The 6,163-nt window shown below is 42.9% G+C and overlaps 1 long non-coding RNA gene across 1 annotated transcript; it reads right to left on the bottom strand.

Moving 5' to 3' along the window:
- Positions 1–5,335: 5,335 nt before the first annotated feature.
- Positions 5,336–5,958, bottom strand: LOC107181607. Its single transcript, XR_001512268.1, has 2 exons — positions 5,921–5,958; positions 5,336–5,777 (listed from the first exon to the last, which is right to left on the bottom strand). It is a non-coding gene; the product is annotated as an uncharacterized LOC107181607 (long non-coding RNA).
- Between the last annotated feature and the right edge of the window lie 205 nt (positions 5,959–6,163).

The following is a 6,163-nucleotide window of genomic DNA, read 5'->3' as shown; positions in this document are numbered from 1 at the left end:
TGGTCAAGGCCATGTACCTCGGCTGCAAGTTCCCCAGCCCCTGTGGGGGCACTTGTGGAAGATAACCAATCAATATGTCCCCCTCATAGCAATGATTCTCCCTTCGATCTCTCTCTCCCACTCCTTCCCTTCTCTCTGGAAGTAAATGGAAAAAAGATCCTCAGCAATATATTTAAAAAAAAAAAAAAAAAGAAAAATATATTTTAAAAAAAGTTCATGCAGCCCTGGCCAGGTGGCTCACTTAGTTGGAGCACTGTCCCATAAACCAAAAGGTTGCAGGTTCAATTCCCTTTCAGGGTGCATACCTAGGTTGCAGGTTAGATCTCTGGTTGGGCACATATGGGAGACAACCATTCAATATTTATTTTTCTCTTCTCTTTCCCCTCTCTAAAAATCAATAAAAACATACCCTTGGGTAAGGATTTATACAAAAGCTCATGCACAAAAAGAAAACAGAATCTGAAGAGAGAAAGAAATGGCTGTTGCTCCCTGAACAAAGGCAGGGAACAGTTTTAAAACTGAGGCAGGAAAGATGATGTCTGAATGTGACATCTAAGTATGTAGACGGAGGAATTCTTTGAAGCTTGTGCAGTGGAACTAACACTTCTTTTTGCACCCAATGTTTCATTGGTGTATTAACTATCCACCCAGAAGTGTGTTTTTTACTATTATAATGAGGGTAAGGTTACGCAGCAGTCATTCTGGGGCTAAACTGCACTTTCATAAGGGATGGGAAAGTCTCTTTGCCTGATAAGGCGGTACCTTGTGATTACTGGCACCATTCTGTCTGGCCACTGACTGAGTGTAGGATTTGAGGGGCAACTGATGAAAATTCTAATCTTATATAGAAGAGGCTCAGTCTGTCTCAGATAAGTAGAATGGAATATGTCTAAGCCATGAAAAAGAATGAAATCTTAACAAAGGGGACATTTGTATATTTTCAACAATAAAGATAAATTTAAAAATAAATAAATAAATAAAAAGAATGAAATCTTGCCATCCTATCTAATAAAAGGCTAACATGCAAATTGACTGAATAGCGGAACAACTGGTCACTATGATGCGCACTGACCACCAGGGGGCAGATGCTCAATGCAGGAGCTGCCCCCTGGTGGTCAGTGAACTCCCACAGGGGGAGCGCTGCTCAGCCAGAAGCCCGGCTCACGGCTGGCGAGCACGGCAGCAGTGGCGGGAGCCTCTCCTGCCTCTGCAGCAGCGCTAAGGATGTCCAACTGACAGCTTAGGCCCGCTCCCCGCACACTGGCCTAGGCCTCCCTCTTTGAGGCGATCATGGAGCGATGACAGGGGCCCCTGACCAATCACATTGCACCTGTCTTGGCTGGCCTGGCACCAGTGCATGTCATAGAGTGGTCATCTAGATGTTCATTCTGCTGTTCGGTCGTTCGGTCAATTTGCTTATTATGCTTTTATTATTATAGAGGCTGGGTGCACGAAATCCATGCACTGAGGGGGGGGAAATCCCTCTGCCAGGCCTGTGCCCTCTTGCAGTATGCGAGCCCTCAGAGTATGTCCAACTGTTGGCTTAGGCCCCCTCCCCGTGGGGAGCAGATCTAAGCTGGCAGTCAGACATCCTTAGCACTACTGCAGAGGTGGGAGAGGCTCCCACCACCGCTGCTACGCTCACCAGCTGTGAGCCCGGCTCAGGACTTCTGGCTGAGCGGCGCTCCCCCTGTGGGAGAGCACTGACCACCAGGGGGCAGGTACCTGGGACCCAGGCTTCCCTCTGGCCCTGGCTTCATCTGGAAGGACATCCGGAATGATGTCCGGAATGACGTCCGGCCTAATTAGCACATTACACTTTTATTATAAACTAGAAGCCCATTGCACGAAGATTCGCGCAATAGGCCTTCCTGCCCCTGGCTGCTGGCACCGGTTTTCCTCCAGCTCCCAGGATCCAGGCCTTTGGTCCGGCTGCAGTGGAGAAGCTAAGCCTCTTCAGTCTTCAGTCTTCAATCTTCAGTCTTCACTCTGGCTGGAGCCTTCAGTCTTTGCTCCGCACCTGTGTGTCCAAATTAACTGCCATCTTTGTTGGGTTAATTTTCATAGTCACTCTGATTGGCCAGTGGGTGTAGCAGAGTGACACCAAGTTGCATGTTTCTCTTTTATTAGTGTAGATGGGTGGACCTAGAGCAGTGATTTTCAACCCTTTTCATCTCATGGCACACATAAACTAATTAATAAAATTCTGTGGCACACCAAAAAAATATATGTTTTGCTGACCTCACAAAAAATAGGTATAATTTTGATGGATTTACCAAAAACAAAAAACCAAAAACTAAAAACAAAAAAAACCCAATAGTGATTAACAACTTTTTTTTACTCCAAAGTGAGTTTTTAAAAATTCAAGTGCCTATACTTGTATATAAGAATTTCTGGTACCAAGAATTAACCAATCAGACACAACCTTATTATGCAACATGACCAATAAGATGCAACGCTATATGACCTGTATATTTATGACCTATATATTTATGGTTCAAGACAGGGCATTTACACTAGACAACTACTGTGTTGGTTATTGTCTTTCTCTTTTTTTATTTGACAATATAATGGAAGAGAGGTTAGTGCCCCTGCATGTTTTATAACTTTTTGCAGCACAGTTGTGTGAGGTGGCACACTGGTTGAAAACCAGTGACTTGGAGGGTATTATGATGAGTGAAATATGTCAGACAGAGAAAGACAAATGCCATATGATGTCACTTAAATGTGGAATCTAAAAAATAAAATAAACAAGCAGAACAGAAACAGACTCATAGATACAGAGAACATTTTGACAGTTGACAGATGGGAGGGGGGTTGGGAAGATGGGTGAAAAGGTGAAAAGATTAAGTACAAATTGGTAGTTACAGAATAGTCCTGGGAATGTAAAGTACAGTATAGGGAATAAAAATAATATTGTAATAAGTCTGTATGGTGTCAGATGGGTACTAGATTTATCGGGGTGATCCCTTTGTAAGTTATATAAATGTCTAACCACTGGGTTGTACACCCCAAAACTAATATATTGTATGACAACTATAATCTATATTATAAAAAGCCAGTCGCCATAATGACCAAACAACCAGTCACCAGGAGGAGCATTGATGGGTCTCGAGGCATGGCGGGTCTGAGTCTCGCATGATTTCACACGCGGGGCCTCTAGTTAAAAAATAAAAAATTGGGGAAGGGAAGGAGATCTGGCAGAGAAGGGGAGGAAGGGAGGGAGCAGTGTCTATGCGGTTATGTGGAGCCCAAGGAGGAGGCAAAGGAAACTGCCAAGGCTGCCTGGACCAGGGTTTCAATTCAGAAGCTTTCAGGCGCCAGCAGACTGGGTGCAGCAGCCTGAGAGTCCATAGGGAGTGATGCGGACACTGGGGAGAGGTGCACTCATGCACCAAAAGGTTGCTGGTTGGACTCCCGGTCATATGCCGGGTGTGGGCTTGATCCCCAGTAGGGGCTGTGCAAGAAGCGGCCAATCGATGTTTCTCTCTTTCCTTCTCCTTCTCCTTCTCTCTCTCTCTCAAAATAAATAAATAAATAAATAAATATTAAAAAAAAAATTACTTGAAAATTCAAAAAATACTTTGATATAGTTTTTAATCTTATCATATTTCTTTTGTTAATACTCACCCAAGGGTATTTTTCTCATTGATTTTTAGACAGAGTGGATGGGAGAGACGGGGAGAGAGAGAGAGAAAGATCCATGTGAGACACACCAATTGGTTGGATCCAAACGCCCTAACTGGGGTGGGGAACAAACTTGCAACTCAGTTACATGCCTTTGACCTAGAATGGTACCCATAACCCTCCAGTGTGTGGGCTGACACTCTAACCATTGAGCAACACCGGCCAGGGCATGTCATATTTCTTTCTCAGTCAAATATTATCTGTCAATTGACTCTTGTCAAAATTAAAAAGCAACATCTATAAAATTTAATAGATATACTTGGATATGAAAGCTTACAAAAATATTAAGAAATATTCTTAAATATAGCACTGTAATTACTCAAGATTCACAATCATAGCATAAAATGGGAGTACTTTGCCTGGCTGGTGTGGCTCAATGATTGAGCATTGTCCTGTGAACCAGGAGGTCACAGTTTGATTCCTGGTCAGGGCATATGCCCAGGTTTCAGGATCAACCCCCAGAGTGAGGCGTGCAGGAAGCAGCCAATTGATAATTCTCTCTCATTGATGTCTCTATCTCTCCTTCTCTCTTCCTCTCTGAAATCAATAAAAATATTTTTTTTAAATGAGAGTAATTTTGAGCATTGACAAATTGAGGTGTTAGTGAGCTATAAAAATAAATAGCTTAGATGTATGCTCAGATATTATGAGTCAGAGCTTAGTGTGGTATTTGTCATTTATTTAATAATCATGTTTACTCAATTCACTTTACTGCAATGACCAATTTAATAAACAACTGTCAACTTGATTAGGTAACAGATTAAGACCTGGCAATGTAACATTTTGCAAGTAAAGCCACAATAACCAGTTAGATTGTTCTTGTTAAAAGTACAGTATGTGTAGTTTGGAGGCTGGCTGTGAGCAACTTCCTGAAATGAAGAAGAAAACAAAAATCTGGTTAACTTGTTCCTGATTTGATAGTACTATTCTTTTAACTTCAAGTTGTTGAGCAGATCACAAAGTTCCAAAACTAGGTCCAGCAACTCAGATTTACAGATTTAAAACAGTGATAGGATTTTCTTAAGACTTCAATCATCAAGTAAACCCTGGCCAGGTAGGTCAGTTGGTTAGAGAGACCTCCCAATACATCCTGGTACTCCAAGGTTACGGGCTTCATCCCTGGTCAGTGTTCTTATAGGAATCAACCAATGAATGAATGAATGAGGGAAACAATAAGTCGATATTTCTCTCTCTCTCTCTCTTCCTCTCTAAGTCAATTTTAAAAATATTAAAAAAATAATCAAGTAGATAGATCATTAAATGTTCAAGTAAAATTCAAATTATACAGCTATTTACTGTAACAAAGTGATTATTTACATTAATCAATTTTCAATAAGAGAGTACAACACACTTAAATGATCAATAAAAACATAATTTTTTACAGGATACATACTTATAAAAATTAGCTGAATCTTAAAATTGGGTTTTCACCTTTCCTCTTTTGAACTCTTACTCCAAAATTTTCTTATGCAGAAAAAAAAGCGCCTTTTAAAAACAGATTAGGAAACATTTGAGATTTTGCTTCCCAACAATTGTCCAGTTTGGGCTCAAATAAAGTCTTATAAAGATTAAAAAACAAATAAAGAAAAACAGATTATAATGATATTTACGCTAACAAAAACATTAAAGACCCTATTTTGTTATTGAATTACAATTCTTTTAAGACTAATAATGTTTAATTTGAAGTCATTGCAGTGAGATAAATTATTATCCAGTGTTTCTATTTACCCATGTTTTCAAAGCACTCATCAATATTGTTCCCTAATATTTATCAAACCGGAGTGATCTCAGTTTCCAGCATTTGGCTCAATGGGAACAAGTTTTCTTACATCTCCAAGGGCTAAAAAAGGGGAAAGAACATACGAACTTGTCATCCCCCACAAGCCAGGGAGATTTTTTTTCTCTCTAGATTCAAAGGAGTACAATTAAACTGATAGGTCTAACTCAAAGTTTGGTGGGTTATTTGTGTGTGTGTGTGTGGTTCGATGGCTCTCCGCTTCTCTTTGTATTCCTTTTATCGTCCAAGTTCCTCTTCCTAACCGCCTCACTCGCTCTTCCAGGCCCCATTTCTTGAAGGTTTGAGTTGTGCTCTCTCCGATAAAAGAAGCCGCATTATTTTCAAACCCCCTTCTGTGGCCACCGAGGGTCCTTACCCAGCCGCAGCCCATCGCCCTCCCCGCTCCCACCTGCCACCCGCAGAGCGCACCAGGTGGCCGCGGAGCAGGGTGCGCACCTGGAGAGGGTGGCGCCCCAAGCCCCCGCCAGAGGTGGGGGAGGGGAGCCCGCTTCCTCCCCGCCCCCGCGAGCGCGGTGACTCATCGCGGGGACCCACGGGCAGAGGTGAGCAGCCCCGACCGGCGCCGGGAGGCGGGGCCGCCAGGTCGGGCAGGTCCGCTCCGCCCCGCCCCGCGCCCAGAGTGCGCAGTCCCTCGGCGAGTGCGGGTCGTCCGTGCCGGCCCCGGAGCATCCTGCTGAG

The sequence above is a fragment of the Myotis davidii genome, unplaced genomic scaffold, assembly GCF_000327345.1.
Source record: "Myotis davidii unplaced genomic scaffold, ASM32734v1 scaffold6, whole genome shotgun sequence".
Taxonomy (NCBI): Eukaryota; Metazoa; Chordata; class Mammalia; order Chiroptera; family Vespertilionidae; genus Myotis; species Myotis davidii.
The sequence above is the reverse complement of the archived record's forward strand: the minus strand, read 5'-3'. Positions and strand labels throughout refer to the sequence as shown.